Source organism: Triturus cristatus, chromosome 11, assembly GCF_964204655.1.
Source record: "Triturus cristatus chromosome 11, aTriCri1.1, whole genome shotgun sequence".
Lineage (NCBI taxonomy): Eukaryota > Metazoa > Chordata > Amphibia > Caudata > Salamandridae > Triturus > Triturus cristatus.
This window is the reverse complement of record NC_140594.1, coordinates 566,008,364-566,028,029: the sequence shown is the minus strand read 5'-3', so window position 1 is coordinate 566,028,029 and position 19,666 is coordinate 566,008,364. Positions and strand designations below refer to the sequence as shown.

The following is a 19,666-nucleotide window of genomic DNA, read 5'->3' as shown; positions in this document are numbered from 1 at the left end:
TTGATACTGAATTTGAGTGGGAAGAGAAAATGGACAGCTACACTACAAGGCAGCTAAAGTTCTTCGGCAAGAAATGAAATGTTTCCACTACTGGATGTAAAAATAAGGCAGAGTTCTACAAGGCGCTGAGGGCCTGGTCAGAAGCAAGGAAGGCCACTGATGATGATAATGCAGAGGAGCAGCTGGAAGGGCCAGTATGTCCAAGAGGAAGGAGAACCCCTTCCCCTGCCGGTAGCAGTGTTTCTGGTAAAAGTCTATCTCCAGAGGAGTTGGCAGATAGAAAAGAGTGTAGGATGCACGAAATTGAGCTGACCAAGCTCAAGTTAAGTGGGCAGTTAGAATTTGAAATGCAAAGTAGAAAGTTAGCCCTAGAAGAGAAGAAGCTACAGTTTGAACATGAAAAGGTTTTGAGGGAGTTGGAGTTGAAAGCCAAGAGCTTAGAAATTGCTCCCTCTGGTGGCAGCACACCGTCAATGCCTGTGGAATCTAGAGTATATATCCCTAAAGATGCAGAGAAGGAATTCTTTTAAAATAATGATATTGGGCAGTGGTTCAAGGCCTATGAGGTAGCCAGGTCTTCCCACCGGGTCCCTGAGAAGGATTGGGGAGCGGGGTTGTGGGGGCGGTTCCTTAGTGAAGGGTGGGACACACTGCTAGACTTGCCTTCTGATGTCTATAATTCCTTTCCCCACATGAAGGATGCATTAATGTCTAGATATGGTTTGACTCCTGAGATGTACAGACAGAGGTTCAAGGGTTGCACAAAGATAGCAAACAGTACCTATGTTGAATATGTCCCTTTTTTCGCAGAGCATTGGATGGTTGGGTGAAGGGTAGCAAAGTTGATGATTTTCAGGGACTTCTTGATTTAACTGCATGGGAGCACTTGTCAAGTAACTGTTTTCCTGAGCTACGCCAGCACCTGATTGATAGTAGGCTGACTAATCCTAGGAAGCTTTCTGAGGAGGCGGACCACTGGGTCAGTACCAGGGTCCACAAGGGTCACGTGGGAGACTCAGCCAAGAGTGAGCAGGGTCCCCAGCAGAAGAGTGGGGGGACAAGGGTAAACAGAGGGAGTTCCATAGGAGGCCCCAAAGTAATCCCCAAGGGAACCAAGGGAAAGGTTCTCAGCCTCCCCCTCAGAAACCGTCAGGGGCCCTGACAGGTCCACCTGTTCAAAGAGGGCCCCCGAAATGTTATAAATGTGGAGAACTGGGTCATTGTGCCAATAATCCCAAGTGTCGCCTCTTTGGAAAATAAGCACCCACTGGTGCAGCTCCCCGGCAGATGGCTAGTGTAGCCCTGGGTGAGGAGAGGTGTGCCCAAGGTGGGTGGGGTCCCGCAGAGATGTCCCTTGTCTCATTAGGAGACTGTGAGGTGGTCCCCAGGACCCAGCTGCCTGATAACACTAAAAAAAATACAGGCAGTGGGTGACCATCAATGGCCATAGAGTGGAGGCTCTTAGAGATACAGGAGCCAGTGTGACAGCTGTCAAGTGTCACCTGGTGTCTCAAGAGCAAGTTGTCCCTGGTGCATTCTAACCAGCTGTTGCCGCTGACAACACAGTCACTGCGAGGTGGCTCAGGTTCCCTTTGAGTGGGGGGGGGGGGTCTCTGGTACTCTTCAGGTAGCTGGGAGGCCCGCAATGCCTGTTGACTGTTTGTTAGGGAATGACTTGGAGAGCTCCCCTTGGGCGAAGGTGGAGCTGAGTGCTCATCTAGAAATGGTGGGTTTGCCTGACTGGGCGTGTGTGACCACCCGGTCCAAGGCAGCGAGTAAAGGTGCTCAAGAGGACCTGGAGCCTGAGAGGGAGGCCCGGGTACCTGCCGTCAAGAGTAGGGTCAGGGGGTGCGGGAAACCGGCCCCTGAAGTTCCCACGGTCCAGGAGGGAGCAGACCCTAAGGGGGATTCCCTGGAGCCTACAGGGGAACAGGTAGCCGAACTGGGGGACCTGCCTGAGCTGACCCATTGGCAGCAAGAAGGAGGACCCTCCAGGGAGGAATTCTACTAGGAGCAGAAAGAATGTCCTTCTCTTGTGGGTCTGCGGCAACAGGCTACAGAGCAGGCAGCAGGTGATCAGTCTGGATTACATTGGATCTACTGGGAGAATGACCTCCTAAATACTGAACCTAAGGTTGCTGAGCCTGGGTCAGCCCGTGTGCTGGTGGTACCCCCAGCGCTTCAGAGCTGTCCTACTGGGGCTGGCTCATGATGTTCCATTGGCAGGACATTTGGGGCAGGACAAGACCTTTGAAAGGCTTGTCACCCATTTTTATTGGCCCCAAATGCGCAGGAGTTCAGACACTCACTGCAGGACATGTCAGACTTGCCAGGCAAGTGGTAAGAGAGGGAGGAAGCGCAAGACTCCTCTCCAGCCCTTCCCTGTAGTCAGAACCCCCTTTGAACGGGTGGGTATGGACATTGTGGGGCCACTGGAACCCAAGACAGGCATGGCAACAGGTTCATCCTGGTCTTGGTGGACCATGCCACCCGGAAGCTATACCTCTGACAGTGACGGACCCCCGTGGTGGGACAAGCACTGATGGGAATTTTCTCTAGAGTGGGATTCCCTTGCGAGGTAGTGTCTGACCGGGGTACCAACTTCATATCCAAGTATATGAAGTCCCTGTGGCAGGAGTGTGGTGTAACCTATAAGTTCACCACACCTTACCACCCCCAAGGAAACGGGTTGGTTGAGAGATTCAACCGAACCCTTAAAGGCATGATAATGGGTCTTGAGGAGCCTATGAGGCGTAAGTGGGACGTCCTCTTACCATGCCTACTCTTTGCTTACCGTGAGGAGCCACAGAAATCTCTAGGGTTCAGTACCTTTGAGCTTCTCTATGGACACCCCGTGAGAGGACCTCTAAGTCTGGTCAAAGAAGGCTGGGAGCAATCTTCCAGGAAACATCCCCAGGATGTATATAGCTACATGCTGGCCTTTAGGAACCAGACTAGGCGTTTCAGACAACTCGCTGAGGCGAAACTGGAAGCCAGCCAGGAGGAGATGAAGCGGTGGTACGACCAGAATGCCACTCTGGTTGAGCTTCAGCCTGGACAGAAGGTGTGGGTCATGGCCCCAGTGGAGCCCTGTGCGCTCCAGGATAAGTGGACCAGCCCCTTCAAGGTTGTGGAGCGCAAGAGTCCAGTTACCTACTTGGTGGACTTGCGGTCTCCCAGGAACCCCTTGAGGATCCTGCATGTCAACCGCTTGAAGCCCCACTTGGAGAGGTCCCAAGTGGGCATGCTCTTGGCAACAGATGCTGGGGTGGAGGAGGAGACCAAGCCTCTTCCTGACTTCCTGTCAGCCAGAGAGCAAGATGGGTCAGTGGATGGTGTCCACCACTCGTCCACCCTGACCAACAGAATGACTGCCACCAGTTGCTGGGACAGTTTTCTGATCTGTTCTCCCTGGTACCTGGTGTCACTGATTGGTGCGTTCATGATGTAGACACTGGGGACAGTCCTCCTGTCAAGCACAAAACTTACAGAGTGACTGACAGGGTGAGAGCTTGCATCAAGGAGGAGGTCTCCAAGATGCTTGCGTTGGGGGTGATTGAGTCCTCTAACAGTCCTTGGGCCAGCCCAGTGGTCTTGGTCCCAAAGGCTGCCGCGCCTGGTGCCACACCAGAACTCCGGTTGTGTGGACTACCGAGGGCTCAATTCAGTCACCAGAACTGACGTGCACCCCATCCCCAGAGCTGATGAGCTTGTAGATCGGCTAGGGGCTGCACGGTACCTCAGCACATTTGACTTAACGTCTGGGTACTGGCAGATCGCCTTTACCGATGGGGCAAAGGAGAGGTCAGCATTCTCCACACCAGATGGGCACTACCAGTTCCGGGTGATGCCCTTTGGGATGAAGAATGCCCCTGCCACCTTTCAGAGGTTGGTCAACCAGGTGTTGGCCGGACTGGATTCGTTCAGTGCCGCCTACCTGGATGACATCGCAGTGTTCAGCGCCAGTTGGGAAGAACATCTGCACCACCTCTGGGAAGTGTTGATGGCGCTGCGGAGGGCAGGCCTCACGATCAAGGCGAGTAAGTGCCAGATCAGGCAGGTTTCCGTGGTGTACTTGGGACACCAGGTAGGGAGCAGCCAGGTGGCGCCCCTACAGCCCAAGATTGAAACCAGCCTGGCTTTGGAGCCGCCCAAAACCCAGACAGAGGTGAGAGCCTTTTTAGGACTCACCGGTTACTACAGGAGGTTTGTCAAGGGGTATGGCAGCATTGTTGCACCCTTGACAGAGCTGACTTCCAGGAAGCAGCCCAAGAGAGTGATTTGGACTGACAACTGTCAGAGAGCTATTGTTGCCCTGAAGACTGCCATGTGCACGGCGCCCGCGCTCCTGGCACCCAACTTCTCAAAAGAGTTTATTGTGCAAACAGACGCTTCAGAGCATGCTGTGGGGGCTGTTCTATCACAGATGAATGAGGAGGCCTAGATCAACCTGTAGCCTTCATCAGTAGGAGGTTACTTCCACGGGAACAGAGGTGGAGTGCTATTGAGCGTGAGGCTTTTGCTGTGGTCTGGGCACTGAAGAAGTTGAGACCATACTTGTTTGGGACTCACTTCGGAGTTCAGACAGACCACAGGCCCCTCAGATGGTTGATGCAGATGAGGGGTGAGAATCCAAAGTTGTTGAGGTGGTCCATTTCCCTACAGGGAATGGATTTCACGGTGGAACACCGCCCTGGTACAGAACACGCCAATGCTGATGGTCTGTCCAGATTTTTCCGCCATAGTGATGAGAACTCCCAGGAGGTAGGGTAGTTCTCCCCACATTTTAGCTGAAGGGGACACGTGTTAGACCTGGCACCTTGGCGTGGGTCTCCCTTCCATTTTTTGCTGTTGCCTCGTGTTTTTGCTGGTTATAGATGCTTTGGGCACTGTGCCACTGCTGTTCAGTGCCACAGTGCAAGTGCTTCCTATAGTAAATTGATGCATGGATTAGTGACTCCATGATTGGCTGGATTGGTTTACTTGTCAGACCCTAGTACAATGCACTGCGTGTGCCCAGGGCTTGTAACCAATGCCGCTGGTGGGCTTGCAGCATTAATTGTGCCACCCACCGGAGCAGCTTGTAAAGTGTGTCTCAGGTCTGCCATTGCAGAGCCTGTGTGCAGTCTGGTACTGCCATGCTGACTGGGCAAGTGCACCCACTTGCCAGTCCCTAAACCATCCCTTTTATGCATGTTAGTCACCCCTATGGTAGGCCCAAGGGCAGGGTGCATTGTAGGTAAAAGGTAGGACATGCCACATGTGAGTGGCATGTCCTAATAGTGAATTACAGCCATTTTTGTTTTTCACTATTTAAGGCTACCTGTACTCCATAGGCCAGAATGGGCAGTTTGGTTATTTCATTTTATAATCCTAACTGACTCAGGGAACATGGTAGAAATTAGAGTTTAGTATGCCTGAACTCAGAATGATAACATACATCTTTTAGTGAAGTTGGTTTTAACATTCTGGGTTTGAAAACGCCACTTTTAAAAAGTAAAAACAACAGTTGATGGACAGAATGCAGAACAATGTCATACATTCACCCCAGTACAGAGATCTGGTCCTAAATCCATCGTTTGTTTGCTCACCATGCCTTTCCAGTTTGGATCCAGCCATATGCAAATGAGTCTTGACCCTGTGCCCCATGCATTTGTCACCCTGAGTGGGACGGATATGCTCAGACGTGAGTCCCGTGCTCTTCATGCCACTGGAATCAAGCTATCCTGGCTGAAGAGGGGTGAAACCCCGAAACTGGTCCTAGGATGCTTGTTTCCAATCCAGGGAGGACCTGGCCTGGCAGTTCGGACTGGACTGTTCCCATAGGTCACAGGGTCAGGACTGATTTACATATGGCTGGGTCCAAACTGGAATGGAATGGTGAGCAAAAAAAACTATGGATTTAGGTCCAGATCTCTGTACTGGGGTGAATGTATGACATTGTTCTGCATTCTGTCCATCAATAGTTCTTTTTACTTTTAGAAAGTAAGCATTTTCTTTTCTAACCATCCAAACCTGCCTCTGCTAGGTTGTGTATTCCTTGTCCGGAATTTGAGTGACAGAGCTGGGGGATTCCAGTAGACAGGGTGGGTCAGCCCAGTGGTGAATAGAGAGATCTGCATCTAGATGGGAGGGAGGAGTTGCACCTGGGACCACAATAGGGCTGGCCCTTCCCTCCACAATGCTGGCTCCACCTCCTGTGGTGTGTCTGATGTCCCTGCCCTGCGAGAAGAAAGAAGGAGACATGTCAACAAAGTGCTCCAGGACTGGTTTGGACTAGGCAAAGGCCTCTCTGCCTTCAGAGAAGAAAGGGAAAAGGAGTATAAATATTGGGACCCAGACCCAAGAACTTTAGATCACTTCTGGGAATCAAGACGAACCTTTGCTGAGGAGAAGCACCAGGAAGCTGGAGGAGGGGACTACCCCTGTGCTGTGTGTTTGGGGGTTGGCCTGCAGTGGTTGCTTTATTGCCAAAGAGAGGAGAAAACGACTGAGTGTGCTTTCTATCAACTTGAAGAAGAATCTCCAAGGGCTTGAACTAGAGCTTGCCTCCTGCCTGAAGTCTCAGGGATACAAGACTTCACCAACCAGCTCCCCCCTGAATTCCCTTGCTGGGAACTGAAGTGCCTGCTGTTGTGCTGGGCCTTCTGAGAGACTGCGTGTAGCTTGGAGCTGGAAGCACGACGCAACAACGAGCAGCGTGTTGTCGCCGCAGCCGCGGTCAGCGCATCGCCGAGGAAGCCAGCCGCCGCTGTCATCATCGCATCGCCGAAGCGCGGCGCATCGCCGCAGAAGCGGGACGCTGCCACAGAGGTCACCGTCGCATCACCGGTGAAGCGCGTCGCAGGGCCTGTCGCGGCTCCAAAGATCATTGAGTCGCCGCACGGCTGTCGGGCGTGTCACATTACGCCAACGTTGTTGCATCGCAACCAAGACGTCATTTTGTCGCATCGCACTGGAGAAGAGTATCGCTTCGAGGTGCCAGCGTGTCACATCGCACCGGAGAGCAGTAAGAGACCGACGCATCAACTCCCTACACAGTAAGGAAGCGAGCATCAACTCCCCTGCGCAGCAGAAAGGAACTGACGCATCCACTTCCCTGCGTGTAAGGAACCGACGCATCACCTTCCCTGTAACCCTTTTGTTTTCTTTGCGCTACACATCTAAGGTACATTCAGAGTAAAGTGTTGCATTTACAACTTGAGAGAACTGAGCTATTTTGCTATTTTATAACATTTAAGAGACTATTTGTGAGTACAGTATTGTGGATTTTTGTCGTCTGGTCTTGTGTTAAGTCTATATAAAAATACTTATTTTTATAAAACAACCTGTGTGGTGTCCATTTGTAGTGTTGTCACTGTATTACTGTGTATGTTCACAAATGCTTTACACTCTGCCTCTGAGATAAGCCTGCCTGCTCGTGCCAAGCTACCAAGAGGGTGACCAGGGATTATTTTAGGAGTGTAGCCCCTTACCCTGACTAGATGCTGTAGTGAACAAGCCACTTTTGTGGTCTGACACCCTATGATGTCCCTCAACCACCACCATTTTGTACTGACTTTAGTGTGTTATATTACCCTAGCCTTAACGTAGGATGGCCCTGCATATGTCTGCTTCTCTTCTGTCCTGTAATCTTGGTGTCTTTCAGTAGAATAGTCTTGCTAAGAATAGAAGGTATGGTATGTTGAGGTGCAGTGTTGTGGGTGGTGGTGCACACATGTGCTCAATGTTGTATACTGAGGGATTAAGTCTATAGTGTTATTTGGGTTATGTGAATTATGTGTTGAACTATTGCCTTTGACATGGCTTCATGTCATTCTGATTTCTGACTTTACCTTGCTTTATGGGAGTGCTGACTATTGCCTTTGACATGGTTTCATGTCATCCTTGCTTTTCTGATTCCATCTTGCTTTGGGCCTTTCAGTGAGCATGGCTTAACTAACTCCATTTTCATGACTGAAGCTATTTTCTGCGCCTGCACGAAGCTGCAGAGGTGGGGAGGGCATGTTTTGCTTTTCTCCTGTTTTTCACACTGACTAGAGAGAACTGGTTCTTATCAGAGGAATGTACATGGTCTGTCTCGGAGCCATAGCAAAGGCCTGATCAACCGATGCAGTGGCCTTGGAGCAGGCTGGTACGGGCTCTCATGAGAACGAGGGGGTGAGGCTTGCTAGAAGCTTCGTTGTGTTTGAATTTGTATTAAAAAGGGGAGCCTACACTGGCCTGGTGGAAGGTCACGCCGTGGAGCAGACGTGTTGTCACGGAAGAGTGGGGGCTGGTGTCACCTCTGAGCTTTCACCCGGTTCAAGCAATGGACTCCCCTTGAGCGAAGTGGGGTGAAATGATGAAGCAGTAGGTGAGGTGTCTCTGCTACTGTCTCTCGATTCTTTACTGATTCTTTCCTTCTTATCTTCTGATTCTTATATCCATACATATATATTTCTACAAATATATTTGCTTTGATTGTGTATTTCAATCGGTTATTTGATATGTGAGAGTCTGACATGATATATATATATATATATATATATATATATATATATATATATATATATATTATTGTGTAACTGACAACCGCTACTATTGGAAAACTTATTTTGCAAAAGAACTCCAAGTCCCAAGACGCAATGCGCAGACACGCCCAGTGGGCGAGACTACAAACTTGTGACTTTGAGTTGCGGTATGTTATGTGTTGCACTTCAGCCAGATCACCTGTGACCAAGGGCGAGGACGCCCGAAACGCGTCAGGATTTTAAACTCTGGCAAATAAATTTCTGTACATCTGCCGATGTCAAGCAGGGCTGCCTGCAGGAATAAAGTATTACACAGCGTGTGCGGCCTCCAAGTCTGATATATATAGATATATATATATATATATATATATAGATATATATATTACCTACTGGCGGTCGCCAGTAGGTAGTTATAGTTAGGACCACGTTTCCATAGGAAAACCTCAACATTCTATTTTGAATAACTTTGGCGCCGGTCGACGAATCCTCGCGAATTTCTCAAAATAGGTGGGGCGCTACGCTCCGCTCCTACCCTGAAAGTCTCGGGGGGATCCGTCAAGCGGGGGCTGAGATAAAAGGGGGGTCCCAAAACGCGTTTTTCCCATGCATTTTTCCATAGGACCTTTAGAACGAGCTACAGCCCGAACGGCTGAACAGAATTACTCAAAATTTGGCAGAGAGGTAGTCCCTAGGTCAAGGAAGTGCCTTTTGTAGGTTTGGTGTAAATCTGTTCAGTAGATTTTGAGAAAATAGCCTTTAAATCAATATATATATCTGAGCCCGCTTACGGTACGCTTACCGTACGCTTACGGTAAGCGTACGGTGGCGTGCGCGAGCGCGATTCTGATTGGCTCTTAGATCTTAGTAAACATTCGAATCGGTCGAAACCAGGAAGCGGCGGCCGCCATTTTGTGTATTTCACTCTGAAAAAAAAGAGTGAAAACAAGGAAAGGGGGCAATGAGGAGAGTTACAGACCCCCTAACATTTGTAAGGGGGTCAAAGAAGGACAGAAAAGTACAAAAAAAACATTTATTGATTTTAAAAAAAATCACGGGGTACGCGTACGGTAAGCTTACGGTAAGCGTACGGTAAAAAAAATAAATATATATATATATATATATATTATAGTTAGGAATTAGCATTTAAAAAACCTTGCAAATTCACTGAAAAAACCATAGGTTTCACACATGTTATAGTTAGCTGGACATTTTACTGATAAAAAACCAATGAAATTCCCCCGTTATAGTTACTGTAGGCAACTATAACTCACGCGACCGTAATCCTCTGCTGATGCGAATACTGTATTTAGACACTTATTTGCCCATGTCTTCTTCCATTAAATTTTAGCTATACATATATTACAAATATTTTTTTTTCATAAAGACACATATGTCATCAGCAGAGGATTACGGTCGCGTGAGTTATAGTTGCCTACAGTAACTATAACGGGGGAATTTCATTGGTTTTTTATCAGTAAAATGTCCAGCTAACTATAACATGTGTGAAACCTATGGTTTTTTCAGTGAATATATATATAGATATATATATATATATATATATATATATATATATATATATATATATATTCGGCCTGCCCGTGATTGAAGTATTGTGTTAAGAAATGTATATATATTTCATATGTTTGAATTCATCTTTTCCTTGTCGTAGGAGGTGGAGTGTGCCCTCCTGGCAATTGATGTGCAAAGTATATCTCGCTCTAGAGAAGTGTTGTGTGTGTAACCTTGGTGTAGAGGAGACTCATGTGATATTGTTTTCTTGCCTTGCCTTTGGGGAAGTGTTGAAACTTTGCCCACCTTAGGAAGTGCTGTGTATATGTTATATTCCATAAGATTGGAACTGATATTCTCGCCCTGGGAAAGTGACGGTAAATACCTTGGTCCAGGGGAGATCTAAGACCTTTTATTACAGACGCAAGGGTTCCTATTTGTCACAGGTACCTACCTATGCCAACTAGAGACCCCCAAATCTTACACACACCAACAAAGTCGCCAAAGGGTCGAAAAAAGTTTGTCAAAAATTGTCAAGGGGTAGCTCTCAACGGATCGGCGCTGGCTGGCGCGGAAAGTAAAGAACTGACATCAGCGCACCGGAGTGGCGGTTATATTGATGACACGGACGTTACGCCGACAACAAACACAATGCCCACAATGTCACACGGAGTCGACCGATGCCACATACCGGCGAGCAGGGGTACTGCTAAGAAAAATCTTCTGGATCCAGCCCGATGCCTGGAAGTTCAAAGGTAAGGAATCTGTGGCAAGATGTCACTATCAGATAGGCAGAGTGAAACTCACGCATCATTGTTGTCCATTGCTGCCTGGGCCATTCTCGCTAAATTATTTTAAAAACAAAAAAATGTTCCCCTACATATTTCTGGAGTACTACTGACGGTAGGGCGGTGTGCGCTCTTTGTTGTCCCAGGGTATCAGCGAATCTCCCTAGATCTGTGTCCTGGGACTGTGATTGGCTGGTCAATATTTATGGATGGATTCCCGGTCTTCAGCTGCAGCACTGACAAATTTTTCCATAACCAGCTCAAGTTTTCGTGGCTTTCTGCCATCTTGTTAATAGTGGCCTCCATACTGCCTGATCCCTATTCTGACACCAGGTGTAAGGGGCTGGGCAGACATATAGATGAGGAGGCAGCTTTCTCAATGAGGATTTATTTATGTTCCAATAATCAAAATAAACAATGATGAGGATGATTCTACTGCTTTACACACAAGAATGGGATGACGGTATGATCACAAGCCTTCTACTCTTTTCTTCCTTTCCTAGGGTACTTCCATGAGGTGGTACTGACCTGGAGTCTCAAGTAAAGAGAACAGCAGCTGCAAGAATGATGATGTAGGCATGAACACAGTCACGGCTCCCTGCACCGCCTTGGGGCCCAACTGCACTCCAGGGGAAGTTCAAGACCCAGAGACAAGACTACAGGGCTACCACGCCGTTAAGATATTGCATATCATGAAGCGGGAGATTGAAAGAAGCTCTTTCTGGAGGATTTAAGTTATCCGAGTCTGCGACAAGGGAAAATTAATTAGAGTGTTGAATTTCATCGGGTATTGAACATTGTTGAACGTAGGCTCACACTTGCCTTCATCCGAATAAAGGATCTTTATTCCTTACCTGAGGAAATTCTCTCAATTATTTGTTTGCCCTGAAGAAGTCTCCATGCAGGAGACGAAACGCGTTGGCTATCTCATGTTATCAAGGCTGTGATATTCTATGCCTGTGAAAAATATTTGAATAAAGAAAGGAATTCGTTTGAAAAACAAATTTTATGTCCTGGACATTCCTTTAATTGCAACGGACTCCTTATCAATAGTGCTGAACCCTGTTGAATGTATGATTTTGATAGGACTTGTTCCTGATTGAGGAGCTCAGTGGGGAGTGCTCCTCGGTTCTTTGCACTATACAAGTACACTATACCGACACTATTCACTTGACAGGTGCGGTAATACAGCCTTCTCCCTCTCTCATCTATTTGAAAAAAATAACATGAAGGGATGTATACTAGTCTCGCATCTGGGTCATAGTCGCCCCGGCTCCAGGGAAGGCAGGGAGGCGCGGGGTGGACTTGTGTACCGACTCCTCAACTGAAGAGCGGGAGGAGGCGTGGGAGACAGAGGCTTTCAACCGTGAGGTTGGGGGATGCAGCAACTTCAACCGCATGTGCCTTGACATACCTCGAGATGTCGATGGAGAGTGACATCCATGGGAACGGCTCCTGGAGCGGCACCACCAGTGGTCCGTGGAGCAAGGAGGAGACTGGGGTCTACTGGAAGTCTTCGAAGGCTGCGACATCTGCGCTGCTAGGTGCTTCATCCGACATTCCTGCAGTGCCTTTAGCCCAAGCTGATGACACAAGTGACATCCATGGGAACGGCTCCTGGAGTGGCACCACCAGTGGTCCGTGGAGCAAGGAGGAGACTGGGGTCTACTGGAAGTCTTGGAAGGCTGCGACATCTGCGCTGCTAGGTGCTTCATCCGACATTCCTGCAGTGCCTTTAGCCCAAGCTGATGACACAAGTGCACTCCTCGGAGTCATGGTGCTCCCCAGGCACCACATACAAATAGGAAGGGGGTCTGAGGCCGACATTTGCCGTCCACATGACCCACAAGGCTTGAACCCGGAGGACATGGAGAGAAAGGCACACTGTTCTATTTGATAAACATCAAAGTAGGCCAAAATACGGGCTGAGGAACTATACCGGATCCGTGTTGAAAGCACAGAAAAGAAGAAACTGACATCAGCTCGTCAGGAGGGGCTATATATGAACTCTGTTGACATGACATTTGATGGTTGATGTTACAACAGAGTCGCGCAACACCCTCTACCTACGTGCAGAGGTAATGCTGAAACTTTTTTCCGGATCCAGTCTGGAGCCTGGGGAGAATTCCCCCTCTCTCGTTCCTCTAAAAGTGACCCAGATGACCTTCTACTTGGCAGGGAATAAAATCCTTACAAGAGTTCCAAAGACCAAGAAGGCCTTTGATGGCAGCTCTAGCTTTAGTCCCTTTTGGAGATGGTGCTAATGTAGAGAAATATGAGGATAATAAAGTCACTTGATAAAACCCTCCCCTTCTTTACTTAGCCCAAAATAATGATCCCAGGCTGACTCACTGATTACACAGATGACTATCATGAGATCAACTGGTGTCTATAAGGCAGAATTTTCTTTAGAGGGGCTGCTCTCAGGTGGTCTCTACATGTTGGACGATTTTCAAGTTTCCTATTCTCAGTTTAGCCCACTTATTTGATCTTCCTCATTTCAAATCACTAAACAGATATGCTCAACCTCCTGCTGTATATCATCACCTTTGCGGTACTTCATCATACTCCTTAATATTAACCCTCGTCTCCAGTTTCAGCAAAGCTTCATTTATCCTGTCTGGCATTTTATTACTCTCCTCTGTCGTTTTTTCCAATGCTTTGTTGCATCTCTGGGGGTGGAGGAGATGTGTCTTGCTACCTAGAAGAATTCCCAATGGTACCACTCTTGGAGGATAAAAAAACATCCAAGTAACAGCCTCCCCTAAAAAAACTCATATGATGCATCTTACGGCTTTGAGCTATCAGTGTCCACTAAGTCAAAGAAGGGCCAAAAGAAGATAAAATTATCACTGATGGCCCTACGTTCTTAGTGGGCGCTCCACAGCACCCTTTCTATACGAGTCAAAAGTTTCTGATACTAGTCACCAACTTCAGCAGTTCTAAGCAAATTGGAAGCCAAGGCAGAATCACTGCCACCATCGTTGCAAATCTGAATTCCTACACTCTTCCTCCCCTCCACCGACAAAGTAGAACTCCAATGTTGCTCATCCAGCATGGTGGCTGCCTGATTTCAAAATGACACACAAATAGTGATCAGTCATTTGCCACTGTCCAGTGTTGGATGACTGGTATAAAAAACAAGCTGTATGTCAGTGCCCTCAGCCAACCCACACAATCCCTCATTAAGATGCACTCAGCCAGGAGGAGATAACAATAAAAGATAGTCTATGGCCTGTTTCAGCGGGGATGGGGGTGTAGGGACAGAGAGAATGCACAACCTTGATGGCTGGGCAGACAGCGATGTACAAGTTACTTACCTTCGGTAACGATGCATCTGGTAGAAACGATTCTAGTCGCAGATTCCTTAACATAGAATTATTCACAGGCGTGAGAGTGGATCCGGAATAATTGACCACAGCATCTCTGCGCGCCGGGGGGGTACCACGCGACCCCGCCCTGACGTCGTCCGTGGACGTGACGTCAGCGAGGTCACATAAGTCCCACCCTGGCACACTGACGTCAGTTTTCTTCGGAGAACTTTTCGGCGCCACAACGCGGGGCCATCACGAACAAAACTGTAAGAGTATGGGAACAGTGTGCGAAAAACCAGTGAAACAAAAAGGGAAGAAGCGAATGGCGAGGAACAGCACCATTAGGGACAGTACCAAGCACTGCAGTACTGAAAGTCGTGGAAAGAAGCAGAGCACCGCTCCTAGAAGCAACCTCGTAAGGCAAAGGCGACATACCCCTTGGAAACAGAAAAACATGTGAAAAATGTCGGGGCAGACGACAGAAAGGCAGCAACCACAATCAAAAACAGTGAAGGACGACATGTCCAGAACAGATGAGGAACGACCAATCACCCCAAAACAACACCAGCAAGGAGTGTCATATCCCCTGTAAAAAGCTAAGGGCTGAGGCACAGCCAAGAGACCCCAACTCAAAGGGGTGCAGAGGAGTCAGAAAACCCAAGCAAGGAAAAAAGAAAGGGAGAAAATTATGAGTAGGCCCCACACTGGAAGAACCAGGGTGCAGGGATGTAACAGGACATATGAACCTACCATCCAATCACCAAAAAAGAAGGAGTGGAACAAATAAGAGAATGAAGCATCCCGCCAAGGAGAAAGAGAGAACCCACATAAGACAAATGCCACCCGAAGGGAGGCGAGTGCAGAAGATCAAGCTGAAGGGTCCTCGCAGAACGGGGAGGACGGGTGCGTCGTGAAGGAATCTGCGGCTAGAATCGTCTCTACCAGATACATCGTTACCGAAGGTAAGTAACTTGTACATCTGATAGAGACTACTAGCCGCAGATTCCTTAACATAGAATAGATACCCTAGCCATACCCAGAGGGGAGGAGGGTTTGCGAGAGAACCTCACCAGCTTGGAAGGACACAGGTCCCAAGAGGGGGTGTGTCATGGGGACAAGAACGGCCCAGACCCCACCAAGCATAATTAAGCAAGAAAGAGGAGAATGGAAGGCCAGGATATCACAAGCCTACCTGTGGAGCAAAGAGCGTCCGCCAGAAAACCCCGGAGGGGCAGAAGGCACCCCCGCGAGTACCAGAGGAAGAAAATAACCACCCTCAAGGCCAGGGAAAAGAGAAGGAAGGCAGAGCATGCCCCAACAGAACACACACACACAGCGAAGGGCACAGCTGAATGGGTGTCTATCCCGAAGCAGGGAACAAGGCCGGAACAGTTCCACAGTCGAGAAGCGCAGACGTGAGAAAGAAGACACAGCCGCGCCAAGCTCCAACAAACAAGGAACAGGAGCACACGCTGACATGGCGAGGCCCACGGATGGGGACCAAAACTACCAGGCGCGCTCAGCAAACAGCTGGCAAATACTATGAAACAGCGGCGCAGAACAAGGCGCGCGCAAGACGTAGACAAACAGGCCCCAGCCGAAACGGCAGAGAACCAGGTGGAAACACCAAGACACGACGCTGCAAGATGCATGACACAGGCTGGTCCGATGATCCGGAGGCGAAGATGGATAGAAACATCAAAGAAAAAAGAGAGACCCCGCACCAAGCTGCATACTGTGACGCCAGGAAAACGCGAGGGAACCTGAGAAGGTATCCACACCTACCTAGCTTAAAATAGGGCTATACAATAGCCAACAAATACCCCACCTAGGGTATGAATCGTCCCTGAACAAAAACAGGGAAACACTTCTTAGGGAAACCCGCAGCAGAGGTCAACAACATAAAACACCTGTGGGAACACCACAGACTGCTTACCAAGCAGCCAAAAAAGACACAAAGGTCCAATTCGAGGACCTATACAGCTGCACTTAACAGCAAAAAACAGACACCACATGGCGAAGGGCGGAACCAGCAGCCAAAAGAATAGAGGGGCCAACTGAAAAACCCTGAAGCCATTCAAAGCCGCACACAGCACACAATGGGCCAACCAAAACCTAAGGCCCCAAAGAGAAAGGAGGGGTAACGCCTCCCATAAAGCGCCGGAAGGCTGAGCTTATGGAGGGGGAGGGGGACGGAGCCCTGCAAGGAATCTCTGAATAGCTGAGTCCGCATGGGTGTGAAACAACAGAGTGCCATCAAAAGGTAAATCCACAAGACGCTCCCGAACATTCTCTGGAAAGACACCATCCCGCAGCCAAGCATGGCGGCAGCGGGCCACAGAACTCGCCATAGCACACCCAAGGGAATCAGAGACGTCCAAGGCCGAATGGAGAATGATAGTAGACCATCCCGCATATGGTGCCGCAGATCAGCACGGGCACCCTCCTGGGAGGCGCGAGACAGAAGGGACTCTGCGGAATCCCACAGATCAGAAGTAGCCCTGGCCAACACACAAAGAGTGTTGAATGCACGCAGAGCAGCGCTAGTAGAGGCGAAAATGTTACGCCCCCAGTAGTCCAGCCACCGAACCTCCTGTGACGGCGGAAGCAGCACTGAAGGCAAGGAAGGAAAAGCAGCCCGCAGGACAGGGCCCTGGACCGAGGGGTGGGAAAAAAGGCAAACTGGAGCATACGGAGCAGGACGGTGAAGGAGCGGTTGAGGCACCGGATCCCCCGTGGCAGGGCGCCCCCAGAAGGGAGTTATGGAGAGACGCGTCAAAAGGGAGAAGCGGCTCCCCTCCACCAGAGCCCTGGTGGAGAACCTCTGACAAGTGGTCCGTAGGGAATGGGGCAACCGGATGGACCATCTACAGAATGCCAGTGGCTGTGGAAATGGCCCGAACAAAAGCCACACTTGCCTCCGTAGGGCGTTGTGGGAGGGAAAGCAACTCCTCCGTGGGTGAAGGCTACAAACTAAGACGCCCGTCCCCTGCCGGAGGGAGAAAAGACCAGCCCCTGTAGGATGGGGAAACCCACGGACGAGTGGGGAACCCGAGGGGTCTCTGGAGAGGGTGGAGAAGCCTGAGGGGCCGACAACTGTAGGGAACGAAAGAGCGGGTCTGGGGGCTGAGGACGTAGAGACGGCGTAGAACCCGCCCTGGAATCCGCCGGAGAAAAGGCCACGATGCGGTGTCCAGTCTCCGGTGAAGAGGAAACGAGGAGACGACAACCCTCCGGAGAGGAAGGGACGTCCGGAGAAGAGTCGACGAGCTAACGTCGGGGCGGCGCCGGGGAGTGCACCACAGACACCGATGGATTCTTGACCGGCACCGAAGCGTCCACCTGCAGCGCCGGGTCGACCTCCACCACCACATGCTGCATCGGAGAGGGGGGCGGGGGCGGAGCCGAAGCGGCCAATGAACGGAGCCGAAAAGACGCCGGCTCAGCCCCCGACGAGGCCGCCGCCTGCGCCGAGGACCGAGGGGGACCTGGGGAAGCACCCCGGTTGCCGGCCTCCACCCGCGGCGTCGCCCGCACCAGGGACGAAAGCCGTTGACGCCCGGAGAGGCGTCGGCTCGGCCTCCGGGAAGAGAGCCGCCTGCCCAGAGGATCGAGGGGGACTTGGGGGCGAGCCCTGAATCCTGGCGACATCCTGCGACACCGCAGGGAACCCCGCAGTGCTTTGCGGTGAGGCCGAGACGCCATGGGCCGAGGAGGGGAACCCCGAAGGGCCGCACCTCGACGGCACCACACCTCCAAACCCTGAAGCCGAACCCGTCGGCGCCGGGGGCAAAGCCGCTGACGAGTCTGCAGAAGGCCCCGCACATGGCGAGTAATCTACGGACATCGTAGGAAGGAGAAGGAGGAGGAAGGCCAAAGGAAGCCTGCAGAGCTGTAGAGTAGGCTTTCATCTGGGCCCTCGTCGCCCCAATGCCGGGAAACAGCGGATAGGGTGGCGATGGGCGAGGGTGCACGTCCTGGGAGGGACCAGCGACCTCTGCCGGAGGACAGTGCCTCGGCGGCAAACTGAAAAGACTTACCGGTGGGCAAACGACACCCATGGGGCCTCGGCGAAGGACGATGCCGCAGCCGGAAACTGCGGCCCCTGGACCCGTCCGAGGTAGGAGACGGATGCTGCGACGAAACCGACCTGGACAAGCGGGCCGACAGCAACTCCATCCGGCGCTCTCACCGGGACTTCAGCTTGAGATGCTGACAAGCCTCGCAGTCCGTAGAGTCATGGTGCTCGCCCAAGCGCCACATACAAATAGTGTGAGGGTCCGTCGCCGACTATACTTTTCCAGCCATTGACATTATTATTTTAGAAAGACTAAAATTAAAAGGGGTCAGAAAAGAGGAGAAGAGTTCTAGAAAAGAGGGGCAGGTGAAGAGTATGGAGCATGGGAGAAGAGGAATTGAAAAGGAGGAGAAGGCTGGGAAAGATGAGTAGATCAGTGAAATAAGCAGCAATGAAGGAGGAGAAGGAAATGTATGCAGAGGAGAGGAAGGTTACATTAACCTCTTCTGTGCCCATGACGAGATAGTCTCGTCATGGAGCACAGTCGCGCTGTGCCCATGACGAGACTATCTCGTCATGAAACCCACCCGCTAAGGAAGCGCCAGGCACAGGAGGGGGAAAAGGCCTGGAACCCAAGGGGTTAAAAGTGTAGAGGAAGAGGAGGGAATATGGACTTAGGAATGAGAAAAGAAGGCAAGGCAATGTAGAGGGAAAGAAGGCAAGGCAATGGAGAGAAAAGGAAGGCAACTAATGCAGGAAAAAGAGGAAGCAAACGAACAAATGGGACAGGAGAGACAAGGTCAGGTGTTTTGGGGTCAGAATGAGAAGTAGAGTTATGCAGGGATGACATCAAGGTAAAGTAAGTTAACAGGAGAAGAGGAGAAAAGGTGGAATGAGGGAGGGGCAGCAAAGAGGGTTGAGAGGATGGAAGAGGGAAGATGAGAAGGGGAATGGAGAGAGGATAAAAGAGTGGAAGTAGGACAATAATGGATGGCTTGGGAAAGGGGATGGCGTGAGTAGAGGTTACAGGATGCAAAAGAGGCGATATTGACAGGAAGGGATGAATGAGAAAGAAGAAAGGATACAAAGATGGAATAGGTGAAATGTTGGGTAAAAGGAGATGTAATCAGGAAAGAAGCTAAGAGGAGTTGGAAGGATTCTAGAGAAATTATCTGAATGAGAAAAGGGATGAGAGGCATAAAGGTGAAGGCCTGAGAAGAGGAAGATTAGGTGAAGATTATAAGAGCACTAAAGGGAAAACAAAGTAAAGTGGAAAGTAAGAGGAGCAGTGTGGAGGAGGGACTAGGTGATTGAAAAAGGAAGATGGAGAAGAGAAGGGGAGAAGAAACAGCTATGAGACGAGAAAGGTAGAGACAAATGGATGCGATCAAGCAATGTAAGTGTCGGAGAGCAAAGTGATTAATTGAGCTGGTAAAGAAATAGCACATAGTAGACACACTTGTGGTTTATCTGGAGAAAAACATCCTCTTGCCTGATTCATCATTCAGAATTACATTGCGTCCT

At 50.0% G+C, this 19,666-nt stretch overlaps 1 protein-coding gene across 1 annotated transcript in view; it reads right to left on the bottom strand.

The window, feature by feature from the left end:
- Positions 1–19,666, bottom strand: part of XRN1 (5'-3' exoribonuclease 1) — a 1,184,094-nt gene that overhangs the window by 129,418 nt on the left and 1,035,010 nt on the right. The gene's annotated exons all lie outside the window — the stretch shown is intronic.